We start from the raw sequence: 21,330 nt of genomic DNA, 5'->3' as shown, positions 1-21,330 counted from the left end.
TCCTCTGTTTACAACAAAATACCTTATGCCTCCAGACTTGAAATCCTGGGTTTAGAAAATTTAGAACTCCACCGCCTTCGACATGACCTGAGTTTAACTCATAGAATCATCTGTTACAATGTCCTTCCTGTCAAAGACTACTTCAGCTTCAATTGCAACAATACACGAGCACACAATAGATTTAAGCTTAATGTGAACCGCTCCAATCTTGACTGCAGAAAATATGACTTCAGAAACAGAGTTGTTAATGCCTGGAATGCACTACCTGCCTCTGTGGTCTCTTCCCAAAATCCCCAAAGCTTCAACCAAAAACTATCTACCATTGACCTCACCCGATTCCTAAAAGGTCTGTAAGGGGCGTGCATAAGAGCACAAGCGTGCCTACCGTTCCTGTCCTATTGTTTCCTTTCGTTATATCCAATTAATATAGTTATTACATACTCATGCTTATATATATGCTCATATATTGTATAGTTATTTCATGCTTATGCTTATATATACTGTGTGACAAAATAAATAAATAAATAAAAATACATAACTCGCGCCAAGATCAAGGACGAGAACTTCAGTTGGCTCATCAGCTTCTGGCCAAACCCAACTTGCTTCTCCTGCTCAAACAGCATAACTCTCATTCCTTCTGCTCATCAGCCTGGCGGAGCGAAGAGCAATTCCCCGATGATATTTCAAAGAAGCCTTTTCGTGAAACCAATTCGCCAGGGAATCCAAGTGCAGAAATCTCAGGCAGTTTGAAAGATGATGATCTATCTATCTATCTATCTATCTATCTATCTATCTATCTATCTATCTATCTATCTATCTATCTATCTATCTATCTATCTATCTATCTCAGCAGATAGAAGGTTGTTAAGAGTGGAAGGAGTTTGTATTTCCTGGAGCGAGCAAGGATTTTCCCCTCCTGGGATTTGGTGCCCCCTAGGAAGGAAGAGGGGCTAAAACTGCCCCACTCCCTCCTTAATTGGAGTTTGTTTTATAAATAGGCAACTGAAGCAAGGGTGAAATCCAGCAGGTTCTGACAGGTTCTGGAGAACCGGTAGCGGAAATTTTGAGTAGTTTGGAGAACCGGCAAATACCACCTCTGGCTGGCTCCAGAGTGGGGAGGGAATGGAGAACTTGCAATATCCTTCCCCCAGGAGTTGGGAGGGAATGGAGATTTTGCAGTATCTATCTCCTGGAGTGGGGTGGGAATGGGGATTTTGCAATATCCTTCCTCCAGGAGTCGTGTGGGAATGGAGATTTTGCAATATCCTTCCCCCAAAAGTGGGATGGGAATGGAGATTTTGCAGTATCCTTACCCTAGGAGTGGGATGGGAATGGAGATTTTCCAGTATCCTTCCCCCAGGAGTGGGGTGGGAATGGAGATCTTGCAATATCCTTCTCCCCAGAGTTGCGTGGGAATGGAGATCTTGCAATAATATCCTTCCCCCAGGAGTGGGGAGCAAATGGGGATTTTGCAGTATCCTTCCTCTGCCATGCCCACCAAGCCATGCCCACAGAACCGGTAGTAAAAAAAAAAAATTGGATTTCCTCACTGGATTGAAAGCAAACCTAAAGCAGGTATGTAGGTACATCAAGAAAAAGAGCCCAATCTTGAAGACAGCAGAAATGTGGAAAGAGGAAACCCCAATCCAAAGGCAAGTAGCTCAGCAGACGTTTCCAGACAGCAAGAGAAAAGCATTAGTTCTCGGAGTTGGAAGACGATTAAGAAGAGCGGATGAGATTGGCGACAAGAGCCGAAGAACTGGGGAGAAGGGGAAGAGTTTTAAAAAAACCAAAGAGCTAAGAAATAGTTTAAGATATTTAAAAACGCAAATAGATGGTAGGTGCAGTAGGTAGAAGAGCCTGGCTTATAGCTTCCATGTGATTTGCTGGGTTTTAATTCAATGCACTATATAAAACTCATCAAAAATTGAGAGTTTTTTCCCCCCAGTAAGGCATTATTAAACAAAATATGGCTTATTGATGATAGAGTCATGCTGAGTTGTGATCTAAGTTTCCCCCCCCCCACTAATCATGGCTATGCTGAATGAACCATAATTGGCCAGGTTCGTATTTCACACTGTCATGAAACGTTCTTTACAAGCCACAGAAGCTAAAACAAGATAAATAATTAGTTAGTTTAACATAAAGCATTAAGCCGATCAATAAATGCCTCGAAATGTAAATAAATGGGGCACCGAAGTAGTTACTCACTGCAACCTCAGAGGGTTGCCAATGGGCGACGAGGCAAAAAAACCCCCTCAAGAATATTTTCAATTAGTATGTGGGAGTTCCATCACATTAAAGCTAACTCAGAGGTCAGCAACCTGCGGCTCCGGAGGCGCATGTGGCTCTTTTACCCCTCTACTGCGGCTCCCTGTCGCTCAAAATATGTGTCACAACCGCCAATATACGACGCCGCCAGGACGCAATTTATTGAGCTTTTGAACCCCCGGTAGGCCAACCATGGATAAATCCAAGAAAAGAAAAGTTTCAGAAGAAAACAGAACATTTAATTTCAACTACACATGCTAGTTTTGTGGCCGCTCGAGAAATAGTCAGGCAACGGGGAAGGGTTTTGTGGCTCCCGGTGTTTTCTTTTCTGTGGGAAATGGGTCCAAACGGCTCTCTGAGTGTTTAAGATTGCAGATCCCGGAGCCAAACCATGGTTTGTACAGTATTGTGTTTTGCTTTTTGCCAACGGGTTCTCGTTTTATTTATTTATTTCCTCTGCCACCCATGAGGGGAATGGAATGGAAGACACAGACAAATGACTTCCACGGCTTGGATGAGGGCAGCTGTTATTTTCCTTTTCCAAAGTCGATTTATTGATCTGAGGCCTCTGGAAGGAGAGCGATTTAGCAGCTACCGAGCTGCAAGTCTTTCATTCTGCCGGAGGGTTAAAATAATCTTCCCCAACTGAACGCCTTCAGCGTTCTATGTATTTGGGATGACTGCGATCTATCCGCAATCATGGGGGGTCCCCTTTTGCGACCTTCAGACGAGTCCATTGGGAAGCCAGATTTGCTTAACAATGGTGGCAAGAAACAACTAACTTAACAGCCGCAGCGATTCACTTAACAACGGTGGCATGAAGGGCCTAAAATGGGGCAAAACGTAACAACTGTCTCATTTAGCAACGGGAACGTTGGGTTCAATTGTGGTCGTGCGTCGAGGCCTACCTGCATTCCATCCCATAAAAGCAGGGCTTGGCTGCTGGGGGTTCGCGAGAACCTCTAGCTAAGATTCTGCGCAGTTGGGAGAACCCCCAAATCCCACTCCCGGCTGGCCCTCCCCTCCCTCCCCTCTCCTCCCCTCCCAGGAGTCCCTACGCCACAGCCTGTTTTGGATGCAGGTTAAGTGCAGGGTGCCCATGGAGGCTTGGGGAGAGTGAAAAACAGGCCTACTGGAAGTTCAGGAATGCTGGAAATGGGCCCATTTCTGGCCTCCAGAGCCTGGGAAGGCCGTTTTCACTCTCCCGGAGGCTCAAAAAAAGCCTCCGGAGTCTGGGGAGGGCAAAACCCGCCCCCTCGCCGTGTTGCAGGAGGCTGACTAGGCCACGCCCACCCAGCAACTGGGCAGAGAATCCCTTGCTAAAATTTTTGAAGCCCACCCCTGCACAAAAGCAATAGGGTTTACCTTCCCCATTTTTTTGAAACCGTTTTCTCATCTGACACTTTTACGGCTTCTTCAGAGCAAAGGCACATTCATGCGTCAAAAACATAAAAAAAATAAAAAATAAATCACAGGCGGCCAGAACAGGTCGGAGCAACGGAGCGTCCCTTTCAATCAAGCTGGTGGGAGAAATCATTTTGATTCAACGAACAGGCCAGATTGTGGCTTTATCTATTTATAGGGCCCCCTCGGTTTTTCTTTACCGTTCTGTTCAAATCTAAGAACATGAGCTCTCTTCTTTGGTGCATGGATGCAGAAAGTCCGGTGCAATTAATGTGAAGCTAAAGGTCTCCACCAGGGGTGGGATTCAGCTGGTTCGGACCGGTTCAGGGCAAACCGGATGCTTATTTTAAATCTGGTTCAACTAACTGGTAGTTGCAAGGACTGGCTGGTCCCACTCACCCCTCCCTGCCCCTTTCAGAAGTCTCCACGTGGCCTGTTTTGGATGTGAGGTAAGTGCAGGGCCCATGCGGAGGCTCTGGGAGGGCAAAAAAGGGGCCTCCTGTAAGTTCTGGAAGTCTGGAAACAGGCCCGTTTCCGGCCCCTGGAGGGCCTCCGGAGTCTGGTGGAGGCTTGAGGAAAGCCTCCAGAACTGGGGAGGGTGAAAAAATGGGCCTCCTGGAAGTTCCGGACGTCCCAAAACAGGCCCATTTCCAGCCTCTGGAGGGCCTCCGGAGCCCAGGGGAGGCCCTTTTCACCCTCCAGGAGGCTCAAAAAAGGCCTCAGGAGCCTGGGGAGGGTGAAAACACCCTCCCGTTATGGTGCAGGAGGCTGTGTAGGCCATGCAACCATGGCCAAGCCCACCCAGCAACTGGACACAAAACCAGTTGCTAAAATTTTTCAATCCCACCCCTGGTCTCCACCCAAAAGAGAAATCCCCGCTATTCACTCATTCACTGCCCATTTTTTTCCTTTCAAGATACAACATGTCATTATCCTCACCATCATTTTATCCACTGTCTATCTACTGGAGGAGGAAGGCCTCTCCCGCCACGTGCATCGAACGATAAAGCACTCACTTGAGAAGGATGCGAGCTGCCAGCATGTAAGCAAAGCTAAATATAGTTGTTGTTGTTGTTTTCAGAGCTCCTGCCAGGTTTGCGAAACACTCTTATGGATGCTACTGAAAGCTTAAGATAGTGTGAAAATGATATTTAAGAAAGAAGAGGTGCATGTGGTTGGATTTTATGCATGTGATGCTTGGCTATAGAGTGGCTTGTTCAGTCTGGCCTTTGGCTTGTTCCGTTTGAGGTTGTGCAATCATCACCGTTGTAGGATTGGAATACAGAACAGAGGTGGAAGGGAAATTTCGGAAGTCTTCTAGTTCAACCCTCTGCTTGAACATCAAGGGCTATTCGACCTCTTCTTGAGGGACATCTACAACTTCTGAAGGCAAGCTGTTCCGCTGACAAATTCTCCTTGCCAGGAAATTTATCGTTAGTTCCAGGTTGGAATAGAATAGAATAGAATAGAATAGAATAGAATAGAATAGAATAGAAGAGAAGAGAAGAGAAGAGAAGAGAAGAGAAGAGAAGAGAAGAGGAGAGGAGAGGAGAGGAGAGAATATTGGAATGAAGAGTAGAGTAGAGTAGAGTAGAGTAGAGTAGAGTAGAGAAGAGAAGAGAAGAGAAGAGAAGAGAAGAGAAGAGGAGAGGAGAAGAGAAGAGGAGAGAATATTGGAATGAAGAGTAGAGTAGAGTAGAGAAGAGAAGAGAATATTGGAATGAAGAATAGAGTAGAGTAGAGTAGAGTAGAGTAGAGTAGAGTAGAGTAGAGAAGAGAAGAGAAGAGAAGAGAAGAGAAGAGAAGAGAAGAGAATATTGGAATGAAGAATAGAGTAGAGTAGAGTAGAGTAGAGTAGAGTAGAGTAGAGTAGAGTAGAGCAGAGCAGAATAGAATAGAATAGAATAGAATTCCTTTATTGGCCAAGAGTGATTGGACACACAAGGAATTTATCTTGGTGCAGAATAGAATAGAATAGAACAGAACAGAACAGAACAGAACAGAACAGAACAGAACAGAACAGAACAGAACAGAACAGAACAGAATAGAATTCTTTATGGGCCAAGCGTGATTGGACACACAAGGAATTTGTCTTTGGTGCAGATGCTCTCATTGTACATAAAAGAAAAGATACAAGATTGGATCTCTCTTTGATAAACTTCCACATGTTACTTCTTCTCCTTCCCTCAGGCACTTTAGAAAATAAGTCAACTGCCTCTTCTCTCTGATAGGCAGGGGTGGGGCTGCTGGGGGTTTGCAGGGGTTTCGGGAGAACCTCTCGCTAAGATTCTAGGTAACCTCATCAGTGTTAGAAGGGAGTGGAGTTTGCAGGGAGGAGGAGAGGAGGAAGAGGACAACGACTGTGGGATCCTTGGTCTCTCTGAACTTGGTTATTTTTTTAAATTTTTTTTTGCATTTATATCCCGCCCTTCTCCGAAGACTCAGGGCAGTTTACACTATGTTAGCAATAGTCTTCATCCTATTTGTATATTTATATACAAAGTCAACTTAATTGCCCCCAACAATCTGGGTCCTCATTTTACCTACCTTATAAAGGATGGAAGGCTGAGTCAACCTTGGGCCTGGTGGGACTAGAACCTGCAGTAATTGCAGGCAGCTGCTGTTAATAACAGACTGCATTAACAGACTGTTAGCAGTCTGAGCCACAGAGCCACATTTTCTTGCAGATGTTTTATTATCCAAACTAGGTAGCATCATCAGTGCTAGACTGTTGCACTGATGATGTTACCTAGTTGGGTAATGAAACGTCTGCAAGAAAACAACCAAGCTCAGAGAGCACCAAGGACCCCACAGTCCTCCTCCTCCTCCTCCTCCTCCTCCTCCTCCTCCTCCTCCTCCTCCTCCTCCTCCTCCTCCTCTCCACAAACCCAACTCCCTTCCAGCACTAATGATGTTACCTAGTTGGGTAATGAAACATGTGCAAGAAGACAACCACGCTCAGAGACCACCAGGGACCCTTCATTTCAACCCTGAACTACAAATATTCTCCTTTATTGACCTTAAGTATCCCTCAGCCGAAGAAGCATGATACAGACTGAATCATCCCAGTGGTGAATTCCAATTTTTTTTACTACCGGTTCTGTGGGCGCGGCAGGGGCCTCTGGTGGCTCAATAGACTAAGACAGTCTGTTATTAACACAGCTGCTTGCAATTACCGCAAGTTCCAGTCCCACCAGGCCCAAGGTCGACTCAGCCTTCCATCCTTTATAAGGTAGGTAAAATGAGGACCCAGATTGTTGGGGGCAATTAAGTTGACTTTGTATATAATATATACAAAGGGATGAAGACTATTGCTTAACACAGTGTAAGCCGCCCTGAGTCTTCGGAGAAGGGCGGGATATAAATGCAAATTAAAAAAAAATATTGCACATCTCCATTCCCACCCCACTCTGGGGCCAGCCAGAGATGGCATTTGCCGGTTCTCCGAACTGCTCAAAATTTCCGCTACCGGTTCTCCAGAACCTGTCGGAACCTGCTGGATTTCACCCCCGAATCACCCGGATTTCATAGAAATGTGCTACCTAAACAAGCTCCTTTGCTTCTCGTGTCATTAGTAAAAGCCCAATGTGGATGTTTTTGACCTCCAACATGGTCTCTCGTTCCTGGAGGATAAATCTGGCAGTGACTCCAACCAACAGTTTTTTAGACACAGCAGGCCTTAGGAAGCCTGCTGGCGTCCATCTGCGGGCAACATGTCCATACAAGAAGACGGCCAAATGAACTTCAGGCTCGCGTAGAATGTGGCAATGACGTGCCAAGACAGGGGGTCTGTGTAGGAGATGCAAGGAATCACAATTGCAGCATTTTGCTCTTTCATGGCAGATACAGGTGGTAAATGAAATATTCCTGGGGATTGGCAGGGAAGAATTTTAAGAGGCAGAGCCGGGCTGCACCCTCTTAAAAGTTTAAGGTGAACCTTAAAAGAACGTTGCAAGGTTAGGTTTTCCTGAAAATGTTTTCCATTTTTCAAAAAGAAAAAAAACCAACACCAAAAAACCGGAGACTGTAATTCTGTCGACTGCATTTCAACGTGTGCTTAAACAGGAGGTTTATGAATTATGCACCCATTTTTTCTCTCCTTCCGTAAACCCAAAAATCTGAGCTGGTTTCGAAAAGAAGGATTGGATGGCGCCTTGACTCAGAAACCCTGATATTAATTGTGCAATGCTATGTTTCCTCTTATTTTTGTAGTATAGGCAGTGGTGGGATTCAGCCAGTTCGCACCACTTCTGGAGAACCGGTTGTTAACTTTCTGAGCAGTTTGGCAAACTGGTTGTTGGAAGAAATCATTAGGGCAGAGAACTGGTTGTTAAATTACTTGAATCCCACCACTGAGTATAGGCTATCAAAGAAACTCTTGAGGAGTTTTGAGGCTTTTTAAAAATAAAATTATATAACCCTTTTAAAAAGTAAAAATGTAGAAATAAAGCCAAAATCACTCCCAAATAAATTCCAGAATAAAAATGAAGGCTAACACAGAGAAGGATTAACAGTGAGATGAGACCAGTCTTCCAATATCTGAGGGGCTTTCACAAAGAAGAGGTGGAGGCAACCTAATCTCTAAAGCATCAGAAGGCAGGACAAGAAGTAACTGATGGAAAATCATTAGAGACCCCAACCTAGAACTGGTAGTTTGTGATAGTTCTTGGTAGAGGGCTGTGAAAATATTTATAGACCCATCACATCCTGCACATGAACTGTTTCAATTACTACCCTCAAAACGACGCTGTAGAGCACTGAACACCAGAACAACTAGACACAAGAACAGTTTTTCCCCGAAGGCCATCACTCTGCTAAACAAAATTCCCTCAACACTGTCAAACTATTGATTAAATCTGCACTACTATTAATCTTCTCATCGTTCCCATCACCAATCTCTTTCCACTTATGACTGTAACTTTGTTACTTGTATCCTTACGATTTATATTGATTGTTTCCTAGTATGATTTGATTGCTTATTTGCATCCTATGACTATCACTAAGCGTTGTACCTTATGATTCTTGACGAACGTATCTTTTCTTTTTATGTGCACTGAGACCGTATGCACCGAAGACAAATTCCTGGTGTGTCCAATCACACTTGGCCAATAAAGAATTCTATCTATCTATCTATCTATCTATCTATCTATCTATCTATCTATCTATCTATCCATCCATCCATCCATCCATCCATCCATCCATCCATCCATCCATCCATCTATCTATCTATCTATCTATCTATCTATCTATCTATCTATCTATCTATCTATCATATATCTATCTATCTATCTATCTATCTATCTATCTATCTATCTATCTATCTATCTATCTATCTATCATAAATCTATATCTATCTATCTATCATATAAATATCTCTCTCTCTATCTATCTATCATATAAATCTATCTATCTATCTATCTTAAATATCTATCTATCTATCTATCTATCTATCTATCTATCTATCTATCTATCTATCTATATCTCTCATCCCTGGTAATTTGTTAAGGCAATAAAGTTGAAGACCTTTAATCAGAATCCACCATACTAACCTCTGTTAACAGAATAATACAGTTGGAAGGGACCTTGGAGGTCTTCTAGTCCAACCCCCTGCTGAAGCAGGAGACCCCATTCCATTTCAGAGAGATGGTTGTCCGATCTCATCTTAAAAGAGATTTTGAAAGTGAGTGTGCAGATTTCGTTTCACGCCTCTCCTTCCAAAGGGCTGTTTTTATCACTCTCTGAAAATTCTTCAAATTACTGCAAGCCGGCAGGTACACAGAAAGAATTAGGAGACAGAAGGAAATGAGGGGATGGAGGAGAAAATGAGACACAACGCCAGCCGTTGAGATTTTCAAACCTTGCATGGATATTGAGAGCCACTGGGATGTTAGCAAGAGCCCTGTAACTCTTTCAATACTTTTTCCTTCCACTTTGGAAGACAAAGTTAATGAACAGCTGGTGCCAAGCCTGGGAGACTGGCAGTAGGTCCAGAAAGTCGGCTGGTTCTCTAAGACCTTGGGTTAAAATCTCCATGGCTAGATTCACCTTCTATTTTTTTTAAAAAGAAAGTTCTGCATATTTTATGCTGGATTGAGATTTGTTTGTTTATTTTGAACTGCATGTCCTAGTTTTAACAATCTGGGGGAGAAAAATGCTAAGATTTAGTCTCAACTGGATTTATTCTTAAATCGTTTAGCTTTGCTGAAGTTTTGCTTCGGAGTTGATTTACAAACCGGGTGTACCGCAGAGGTTCGGGAGAACCTCTAGCTAAGATTCTGTGCAGTTTGGAGAACCCCCCAAATCCCATCCTGGCTGGCCCCTCCCACACCTCCCCTCCCCTCTCAGGAGTCCCCACGTAGCCCATTCTGCCCTCTGGAGCCTGGGGAGACCACTTTTGCCCTCCTAGAGACTCAAGGAAAGCCTCTGGAGCCTGGGGAGGGAAAAATCAATCCCCCCCATCGTGGTGCAGGAGGCTGACTAGGCCACGCCCATCATGGCCACTCCTACCCAGCAACTGGGAGAGAGAACCTCTTGCTAAAATTTTTGAAGCCCACCCTGGTGTACCGTATTTACAGATATGCATATTTCAGTATTATGTAGAACAGGGGTGGGTTTCAGTAGGTTCTGACCAGTTCTGGAGAACCAGTAGTGGAAATTTTGAGTAGTTCGGAGAACCAGTAGTAAAAATTCTGACTGGCCTCACCCCCATCTATTCTCTGCCTCCCGAGTCCCAGCTGATCGGGAAGAAATGGGGATTTTGCAGTAACCTTCCCCTGGAGTGGGGAGGGAATGGAGATTTTACAGTATCTTCCCCCTGGAGTGAGATGGGAATGGAGATTTTACAGTATCTTTCCCCTGCCACGCCCACCATGCCACACCCACCAAGCCATGCCACGCCCACCAAGCCACACCCACAGAACCATAGTAAAAAAAATTGAAACCCACCTCTGATGTAGAACGTTAAATACCAGGCATATGGCAGCACACAACTGGCCTTATATAATTTTGGAAGGTTGAGCTAGATGGGGGCCCGCTTAGCATTGGATGGGACACCACTAGGAAATTTTTAAAGTCAGAAATAAGCTATGTGAATATTTCCACGAACCACCAGGAGTTGAACTCTACGTGACGGCCACTGAGTGGGACAAGGGCACGGAGGGAGAAACAGGCAAATAATTTCTGTCTACTGCAAAGTCATGTGATTTTGGGTGTGTTGAAGGTCATCCTCTTGAGAGCAGGGCCAGCGAAAAGACACGCCATTAATCTCTTTTAAATTTAAACTTCATTAAAATTAATGTCAATTATTTCAACTTAATTCATATCATTAGTCTCTATGTATTTAACAATTTTTTGATATATTGCATAGCCTTCTTGAGTGGCAACTTCTGGAGAGGGTCTGAAGGTCACAAGGACAAAACCCTCCCAAACTTTTGATTATTCACTTCTATCTGCTAACAAATATTTGTAGGAGATGACCAGGATGAGCCTGAGGAAGGGGTCAAGCAAGTCATCAGTTTGGAGTCTCTTCGGGCTCGTAAGAGATTTAAATCCAGCTACTACATGCCAGCTAATAAGAACAGAAGAAAAGGAAAAGGAAAAGAGAAAAGGAAAAAAAGAGCAAGAAAGAGCCGTAAAACTGGTAGTGGAGAATGGCTAAGAGGCTACAGAAGTTGTATCCTACAAAACTACCATAGGATCAGTTCTTGAGCTTCCTCTGCATGGATGATGTTACCTAGTTAGATCATGAAACGTCTGCAAGGAAACCACCCAGCTCAGAGAGCAACAAGGACCCTATAGTCTTTCCCCTCCCCGTCCTCCTCCTCCCCCTCCTCCTCCCCCTCCCCCTCCTCCTCCACCACCACCATCACCACCACAAACCCCATTCTCTGTAGCACTGATGAAGTTACCTAGTTAGATCATGAAACGTCTGCAAGGAAACCACCCAGCTCAGAGAGCAACAAGAACCCCATAGTCTTTCCCCTCCCCGTCCTCCTCCCTCCCCTCCCCTCCTCCTCCTCCTCCTCCTCCACCACCACCACCACAAACCCCATTCTCTGTAGCACTGATGAAGTTACCTAGTTAGATCATGAAACGTCTGCAAGGAAACCACCCAGCTCAGAGAGCAACAAGGACCCCTCCTTTCAACCCTGAGCTGCAAATATTCTCCTTTATTATCTTCCTGCCCCCCCCCCGCCCCCCGCGGTCCATTTGTTCTTGCTCTGCTCTGCAACTCTGCAAATAACAGATATTAAAATACCCAGCACTGCCACTCATGTCAAAAGAAACCGAACCCCGTCACCTCTTGCTGTTTGGAAGAAATACATTTCAGACCGCAAACATCTTCTCAGAAGATTACGAATAATGGAGATGAGGGTAAGAAGTGAAGGTACAGAAGGTTGAGTGGTCTTCGGTGCACTTAGGAAAAATCAAGCTGAAACGCTTGAAAACCGAAGACAATGCACACAAGACACAATGGGTGGAAAAGAGAGTCTGTACTCTAAGGAATGAGTCTCTTGAAAGCTTTTGAGCTAATCCTCCCCAGAGCTAGACTGGGATGTTCTCAGGTAAGATGAAGCAATGTGTCTTGCTCAGCAGCCTTACATTTGGTTAATCGCAAAGACAAGGTGTGCGTTGCAACCCATTCTCAACATAGTTGCGCAAGATCACACCTTCGCGGAAGGACCGCGTAGCTCGTGTGCACGCACGTAAAACTGCAAACATCACGAGCATCTGAAGCCGAGACTGAAAGGGCCAAGCACGACACACTCTTTTGCAATCACGAGAGTAACTTCATGCTCAAGAGCACGAAGAGTAAATTTACCTGCGGAATTAGATCTAAAACAGACGCTCTAAACAAAAGCAGGAAAGTTGCTATAGAGATGTGGAAAACTGGCAGTTCTTAAGAAGGGAGAGCAAGCAGCATATAAACAAGACAAGTGTTTGGGTTCACATGTGCAAACCAAGATAAATTTCAACGCAAGGCATCTCCCGGTCGGTGGAAGATTTAAGAACGGGCTTGCGCTCTTCTGCATATCTTCTGCATCTTTTTAAAACACGCACAAATTAGAGCGCACAGTTTAGCAACACAGTGTTGAAGCTTCATAAATCATGCCCTTGGCTGAAGCTAAACTGGGCTGCAGCTGAGGACGAACCAAAGCAGTTCCAAAACAAGAAAAAGACTAGGAATGTGGTGGGTAAAAATGGATGGATGCTTGAGGCACCGAAGACTCAAAAATAAGAATTTAATCGACTAAGAATAAGAATTTTAATGTTAACCTCTTCTAACAGCCTGACATATGTGGGGCTGAGAGGAGAGCCAGGCACTGGCTAAACCAGGGGTCTGCAACCTTAAACACTCAAAGAGCCGTTTGGACCCATTTCCCACGGAAAAGAAAACACCGGGAGCCACAAAACCCTTCCCCGTGCCTGACTATTTCTTGAGCGGCCACAAAACTAGCAGATGTCGTCGTTGAATTAAATGTTCTGTTTTCTTCTGAAACTTTTCTTTTCTTGGATTTATCCATGGTTGGCTTACCAGGGGTTGAAAAGCTCAATAAATTGCGTGCTGGCGGTGTAGCATATTGGCGGTTGTGACACATATTTTGAGCAACAGGGAGCCGCAGCAGAGGGGTGAAAGAGCCACATGCAGCTCCAGAGCCACAGGTTGCTGACTTCTGGGCTAAACTAACACCAAAAGTATGGTGTGTTTGAGTTTTCCCAGTCACTGTGGTTGCTAGACTTCGGTTTAAGAGGGTTTTGCAGATCCAAAACTCATATGAACGTATTCAAGAACAATGGCTAAGCAAATTGGCTCGGCATGATGATATCCACTCTCATACTTAATATCAGAGCACCTGCAAGCAAGTCGAGGAAGTTCCAGATGTAGCAATAGAAACAAGATCATGTGCCCGTTTATTCAGGAAAAAAAAATATTTCTACAATTACAGGAACAAGTTATCCCAGCTAAAGGCAATCAAAGATGTTGATTCATTATGTATCATACATGCAACTGAATGGGTAATGCTTCTGTTAGAGAGAGAGAGAGAGAGAGAGAGAGAGAGAGAGAGAGAGAAAGAGGGAGAAAGAACTAGCTCAGAATTTTCAGTATGCTCAGATCGGCTCAATTCGCACATAAAACTAAGGCGCATTCTGGTTTGCTTGATTGTAAATCTCACCCTTTGATTTATAATTTCGATTTCTAAAACCGCCCAATTCAAGACCACAGCTCTTAAAATGAAAAACAGAAAATGACAATCACAGTAAGAGAGCAACTGTAGCGGTAAAGTAATCCATATAATTCAATCCAGATACATAAGCACCACAAATTAGCCCAAATCCTGGGACCTTTGAAGGCCTGTTTAAAGGCTAGCGGGATCCAAGCTGTCTGAACCTTAGGAAGATGTTACTCAAGAGGGCAGATACTATGACAGCAAAGCCTGCTTCCTAGACCAGGGGTCTCCAACCTTGCCAACTTTAAGACTTGTGGACTTCAATTCCCAGAATTCCTCAGCCAGCAAAGCTGGTTGAGGTATTCTGGGAGTTGAAGTCTACAAGTCTTAAAGTTGCCAAAGTTGGAGACCCCTGTCCTAGACCACATCAACTGACAATGCTGGAGATATGGGACATAAAACGCTTTCGCTGTTTTTATGGGATGGACAGAAACAATGAGGGGAAATTGGTTCCTGGGATACCCAGGTCCTGTGCCATGAAGGGCTTCATACGTGACAATTTTTTTTTTGCATTTATATCCCGCCCTTCTCCGAAGACTCAGGGCGGCTTACACTATGTTAGCAATAGTCTTCATCCATTTTTATATTATATACAAAGTCATCTTAATTGCCCCCAACAATCTGGGTCCTCATTTTACCTACCTTATAAAGGATGGAAGGCTGAGTCAACCTTGGGCCTGGTGGGACTTGAACCTGCAGTAGTTGCAAGCAATTGCAAGCAGCTGTGTTAATAACAGACTGTCTTAGCAGCCTGAGCCACCAGAGGCCCTTGTTTCTCATTGCCAACCAGAAGCTCTCAGGTAACAAGCATTATATGGCCAAGCAAAGGCACGTCTATAACTCGGGGCGCCAACTGCATCATTGACCAACTATATCTTTGGAACGGTTTTCAAGGTCAGCCCCAGGTAAATGAATGTGATAATCCATTCAAGACTAAGGCATAATGGAGAAAGGATTCTCATCCGATGGATGTATGGAAAGGCCTTCCCAGACAAAATTGCCACCTGCTTTTTAAGCAGGAACAGCGAGTCTAGGAAGGCCTCCAAACTGCACCAGTTGTGTTTGGAGAAATTAAATCCTCTTCAGAGTTAAAGATGGGAAACTCCAGCACCAGAAGAATCGCAAATCCATTTGGTTCTGTCAGGGTTAAACCCCTTCAAACCACTTCCTCTCCATTCCCAACGGCCTTCAGGAACTGAGAGAAGATCGTGATAGCATCACTTGGTCAATCAAGACACCCTGAGGTACAACCAAATGTCATCTGTCTACGCATGATAGTTGACCCTGGGTCAACAGATGACCTCATCCAATGGGTTCCTGTAGAAGTTAAACAGGGGAATGAGAGGCCCCGAGACATGTCAAAGACCAGAGACATTGGCCATGGCCTCTCTCCATCTATCAACAACAATTGGAACCAGCCACGGGAGGATAATTATCTCAGTCAAAGTGTCTATGAATTAAGTAAACAGTCCATTTTCCCCCCCTTTCATGGATCACTGCCTTGTCGTGACGAAGGGGCTTGCGCAGAGCAATGAAGCTATGAGCTATGCCGTGCATGACGGACAGGTCATAGCAGAGAGCTCTGACAAAACACGATCCATTGGAGTAGGAAATGGCAACCCACTCCAGTGTCTTTGCCATGAAGACCCCATGGACAGTTACCAAAAGGCAAACAGATATGATGGCATGAGCTTAAATGATCTCCAGGGGATGGTAGAGGACAGGAAGACCTGGAGGAAAGTTGTCCATGGGGTCGCGATAGGTCAAACAAGACTTCGCAACAACCATTTTTTTTCCATACTATTTTATGCATGGAGGAAATAAGTTATGATCGACGGCACAATCATTGGGGCGTGCACAACACCCACAGATATGATATCCACTTACCTAGCAGCCAACCCGACAATAGTATTAGAATTTAGTTTCGGACTAAAGTTGCCTTCAGTCCAAACTCCATCGGAGAAACCATCCCATCCCAGACAGCTGTCATTCAGCATCAACCATCAATCGCATTTTGTGTGTGTGGCCATAATGGAAATCTAGCCTTTCTGCTAGCCATTGGGTGGAAACAGGACTGCTGTGGCTTATTTAGCAAACCATGGTTTTGTACCAAACTATGAATCTGACTTTCAACAGTATGTGTAGATATACAGTATCTGCTTCCGAAACATGCACTTTGCAGAAGAGAAGGATGGTTTGGTGCTACTTTGTTGGTTTATCTACCAACTTTGTTGGTTTATGGAGATTCTCAGTTATCCAGGTCACGGTTGTCCCAAAACTGCTTTTTTTTCTTTTCTTTTCGAAAAGGCAACTGGACTTTGATTTTCCTTGAAGACGTTTCACTTCTCATCCATGAGGCTTCGTCAGAACTGAAGAAGCTTCTCGGATGACGAATGAAACGGCTTCAAGGAAAAAAATAAAGTCCAGTTGCCTTTTGGGGGGTGGGGGGAAGCACCTTTGAGACTTTGTTTGTTTCATAGAAAGTAATGCAAGCACAACTCAAATCTCAGGAAAAGCTTTCTAAGGTTTCAGATGGATTCCCCCTGCACTGAATCTGGGATTGTATACAAAGCATGTCTAAGGATCATTGAGACACTCTATCTTTTTTTTTTTTTTAAAAACCTGTATCCTGTCTTTTATTATTTTTACAAATAGCTCAAGGTGGTGAATACATCCAACAGATCTTCCTCCTCCTATTTTCCCCACAACAACCCTGTGGGGTGAGTTGGGCAGAGAGAGAGAGAGAGAGAGAGAGAGGGAAAGAGAGAGAGGAACTGGCCCAAGATCACCCAGCCGGCTTTCATGACTAAAGACAGACTAGAATTCACAGTCTCCTAGTGATTGACCCAGGGTCATCCAGATGGCTTTCATGGCTATGTTGGGACTTGAAGTCAGGGTCCTCTGCTTTCTAGCCTGGTACCTTAAACACTAGATCAAATTGGCTACCTTCTATCTTGCTACGAATAGACTAGACTAGACTAGACTAGACTAGACTAGAATGAGGAGGAGGAGGAGAAAGAAGGAAGAGAAGAGAAGAGAAGAGAAGAGAAGAGAAGAGAAGAGAAGAGAAGGAGGGAAAGAAGAGGAAGTAGGAGAAGAATGAGAGAAGCAGAAGCAAAAGGAATGGAATAGAATAGAATAGAAGGAGGAGGAGGAGGAAGAATAGAATAGAATAAGAGGAGGAGAAAGAATAGAATGGAATGGATTGGAATGGAATGGAATGGAATGGAATAGACTGGATTAGACTAGACTAGACTAGAATAGGAGGAGGAGGAGAAAGAATGTAATGGAATGGAATGGAATGGAATGGAATGGAATGGAATGGAATGGAATGGAAGAGAAGAGAAGGAGGAAGAATAGAATAGGAGGAGGAGAAAGAATGGAATGGAATGGAATGGAATGGAATGGAAGAGAAGAGAAGAGAAGAGAAGAGAAGAGAAGGAGGAGGAGGAGGAGGAAGAATAGAATAGAAGAGGAGGAGGAGGAGAAAGAATGGAATGGAATGAAATAAATAGAATAGAATAGAATAGAATAGAATAGAATAGAATAGAATAGAATAGAATAGAATAGAATAGAATAGAGCTAGAAGGGACCTTAGAGGTCTTCTAGTCCAGCCCCCTGCTCAAGCAGGAGAACCTATATGCTGGGTTAGAAATACATAAGACTAGCCACTTTCATGGGTTTTTAAGTAGTCAGATTTTTCCAACGAAACCGGCTGTGTCCAACACGACATCTCAACCGCCGCGGCTGAACCGCCAACACCGAGGAAATCCGAAGCGTGCCGTGAGCTGTCCGAGGTCCTGAAAGCGCGGCGACACCAAGTTTTAGCCGGCCGCTCGGACAGCGGAGAACGGCCGGCTTCTCCCGAACCCAACCCGGCCCCATTTCACACGTTATTGACCGCCTGCTCTTCTCTTCTGATGAGAGTTGGAACCGCCGCCTATCTGGACTGCGCCGGTTGGGAAAGGCTGATTCCGGCGTGGCCGCCAGCACCGCCTCTCGCTCCTTACCGACGGATCTTGCGAAAGAGCGCGCGTCCTCTCCTTTTTCGTTTCCTACGGGCAGGCAAAAAAAAGCGGAGGTTTCAAGCCACTAAGGTGCCCGCCCGCTTGTTTAGTCGCCGCAACCCCCGGTAGCCGGAGGGAGTTGAGGCGACTTAGGAGAAAGGCAGGGAAAGAGACAGCGGGATCCGAGGGGGTGAAAGCATGATTTGGGGATGTTACTTTCTCTAAACCTGTCGGTCTAAAGTCAGATTTTTCTATCAGATTCAGGTTAGGGACTCTTGTGATAGAAACGTCTCCCCACGTCCTTACAAGGCATTTCAAGGCTTCAAATACACAAAGATAGGACGGAAGGACGGTGCTTTCTGGGTACCCCAAAGGAGAAGCGGACAACGCAGTGCTCCCAGGATCGTTAACCCCCCACCCCCACGCTTCCTGAGCTTTGACCAAGCTGTCTGTAGCTGACGACGGGAGCGAAAGACTAAACCATCTGGGCTCCCTGCTCTAAGAAGAGCGCCTGGGCGCCCTAATTTCGAGCTCCCGGACTCGGACTGGCAGCTTCCATCCCAGCAAACTTCCGCTTCCAGAAACTGACCGCGGCTGAGCAGCACCCGCTGGACCTTGGCTAATCCCATATCCCAACCTCACGTGCCCGAAACGCGCTTTGGAGACAGGCTTCAGTCTGGATTAGAATACTGTAATTTTGTCGCCCAGCTCGCCCCCTTCTAGCCTCGAATTCCCATCTCCGCAGAAGGCGTGGAGAAACAAGCGCGCGCATTGAAATACATTCCACAAAAGGTTTTTTAATTTCTTTCTGAAAGTCCTAAGAAGACTGTCGAAGCAAACAAACTCTTAGTGATTTCTTTGCGTTGTTTTTCCTTTTATTTTGATCCAGTTTCCTCCTCCTGAAACACACACAAATGCACGCACGCCCCTTTCCTTTCCTACCCTAACAAATGGAAAGGTTAATTTAGGGAGATTAGTTCTGGATGGTTTTATTGGGACAAGGCGGCCCCTCCACACCGACGCGTGAAAAGCCGATTCAGCGCCGCAGGTTCTAGAAGCCTCAGCCCTAATTCAGGACCCCAAGAACTCAAGCGGGAGATTGGACGGAGCCGGCACCCCCCCCCCCGTCCGCTCGCTTCAAGGAGTTTATCTCCCTTTGGCTTAGAAAACCGAGCAGAAGGCAGGTAAATAAAAGCTAAGGGTAAACCTGAGCAGTGGCGCTTAATTTCAGATCGTGGATCCCACCAGCCCAGAACGCGGGTGCTTCTGAACACGTGCAGAGTGCCTTCCTTCGGAAGTAACTGCCAATGGGATTTAGTGCGCGGGTAAAGACTGGGGTGAACCTTTTGGGTTCCGGATTCTGGAGGGAGCAGGTCAGTCTGCGGCACCTGCTGACTCCCCCCGAAGGCAAAGCGCCGAGGTGGCGGGCTCCGAGCTAAGCCGGCAGGAAGAGTTTCAAGGAGACGCCCTTCCTCACGGGCCCAGCTCGAACTCTGCGCGGGCAGGAAGCTCAGCAGAGTCGGAAATCTAGAGAAGGAAAAGCAGGTCCCGGGACTCCCGAGTCTCAAGCGCAGGATGGGAGAGTAGGGTTCAAAGGGAGGCTCGTGGAGATGCGCTCGGCTTGGGCTCCGCGTCTCCGGCACGCAGCGCAGTACAGCCGCTTCTGCGCTAAGTTTGCCGAACGCGCAAGATCGGCTTGGTTGCGCCTCAAGCTCACCGGGTCCCCCAAAGGCGGCGCGCAAACCCCGAAGGCGCTGTCCGGGTTAAGCGCCTCGGGCGAAGGGCAAAACCTGCGGCCCCTGTTCCCCTATACACACACACACACACACACCGGGGTCGGTGATTTTGCTGCGTTCCCCCGCCCTCCCGGTGCTTTTCGGTGGGAGCCTGGACAGGTACATCCTGCCGGTGAGGAGCTACAACTCACACCCCTGAGCTTGAAGGAGAGGCTTAGGTGAGTTTGGAAGGCAGCTTCCAGAACCCCCAGCCAAGCGTCGCGGAAAATAGGAACGGGCGGAGACGACGGGAGCTGTAGTCTTAGCAACTTGAGAGGCACCGGGAAAGGAACTTCCTTGTTCAGCGAAGGCCTAAACTGAGTGCCAGAACCCCAAAATAATAATGATGATAATAATAATAACAACCACATAGGCCAAAGTCAATGGTGGAGGTATAGGTCTCGGAGCCTATGTCAAGTTTCCGCACAAGAGTCTTCAAAGAAGCCCAAGGCAGTGGGGGTGCCGGGAAGTGACCCTAAACGCTGACCGGAATCCCTGCGGGGAAAGTTACCGAAAGCCCACTGGGAAAGGCGGCCGTGAGCTTGTCCCGAGGGGCGCTGCCACTCACCTGACTGCCGGGGCCGGCGAGTCCTCCCGGAGCTGTTCACTTCGGAACAAATCTGCCCCGATCGATCCGCCTGCCTCCTCCGCTTTCCTTCCCACAAAAGAGGCGGCCGCCGCCGCTGCCTTTTCCCCCCCTCCCCGCTCGGGGAAAGAAACGGAGGAGGGGGGACGCGCGCGAAGCCAGCCCGACCGACCGACCGACCGACCGACCGGTCGGGGGGATCCAATGCGTCGCGTTGTGCCTCTAAGCTCCGCTGGTCGGGCCTCCTTTATGCGCTCTGAACCAAACCCAGGGCCAACCGCGGGGGTCGCAGCCAGCTTCGAAGCTGCCTGGTCGGGGAACCTTTTTATATAGAGGCGCGCCAGTTCCACGCCCCAGGACGAAAGCCCGAATCACAAACTCTTTCGCCCAGGCAAAAGCGTTGGGAGGGATTTGTACCTACTCCAGCCTCCTCCTCCCCCAAATCACCAATATCAGGGGACCCGGCAGCAGTGGCGGCGGCTGGTGCTGCAAGCCCGCGCCCCACCCTAGGTTTGCAAACGCCCTTGGCGCGCTTCCTTGGGAACGAAGCCCCTTGAAGACTTCGGAGGGCTCAGATTGTAAAGGAGATCGCAGCTCCCGGCCGGCTAGGAATCAACCCATGGACAAAAACAAACGCGGTTTCTCCCCCTCGGCCTTTTGGAGGGTGGGGGGGCGGGTGGGTTGGTGGGGGGGGGAAAGGTTGGGAAATGGCTGAGTTTCTTCCATTTCAGGTGGCTGAGCGCAGCCTTCGCAAGTCACGCGTGTCTTTTGGAAGGCGCTGCCCCTCGGCGGGCCCCCCCCTGCATTCGGAGGGAGTTAGTCCCACGTAAAGTATGCACATGTGTGTGTCCCCACCCCCATCCCACCCCGGTGGAAAGTGCAGAAGGAGCTCGTTGGGACTGACTTCGAGGTAAACCGAAAGAAAGATCAGGCGCCGCGGCGGGTTGCCTCGCCCTTTATAATCGCGCTTGAGGATTATAAACCCACGTTCCGAATCTGAAACCGGGGAGGGGGGAGGAAGAGAGTAGGGAAACTGCCTCGCTTGATGCTCCAACATT

At 46.6% G+C, this 21,330-nt stretch overlaps 1 protein-coding gene across 1 annotated transcript in view; it reads right to left on the bottom strand.

The window, feature by feature from the left end:
* The window catches only part of NOS1 (nitric oxide synthase 1), a 151,520-nt gene extending 130,964 nt beyond the window's left edge, over window positions 1-20,556 (bottom strand). Inside the window, exon 1 of the mRNA XM_058158245.1 lies at window positions 20,255-20,556. The gene's annotated coding sequence lies outside the window, so the exon portion shown is untranslated. The remainder of the gene's footprint in view (window positions 1-20,254) is intronic.
* Window positions 20,557-21,330: the final 774 nt, after the last annotated feature.

Source organism: Ahaetulla prasina, chromosome 15 (genome assembly GCF_028640845.1).
Source record: "Ahaetulla prasina isolate Xishuangbanna chromosome 15, ASM2864084v1, whole genome shotgun sequence".
NCBI lineage: Eukaryota > Metazoa > Chordata > Lepidosauria > Squamata > Colubridae > Ahaetulla > Ahaetulla prasina.
Note: the sequence above shows the minus strand (reverse complement) of the source record. Positions and strands in the feature narration are given on the sequence as shown.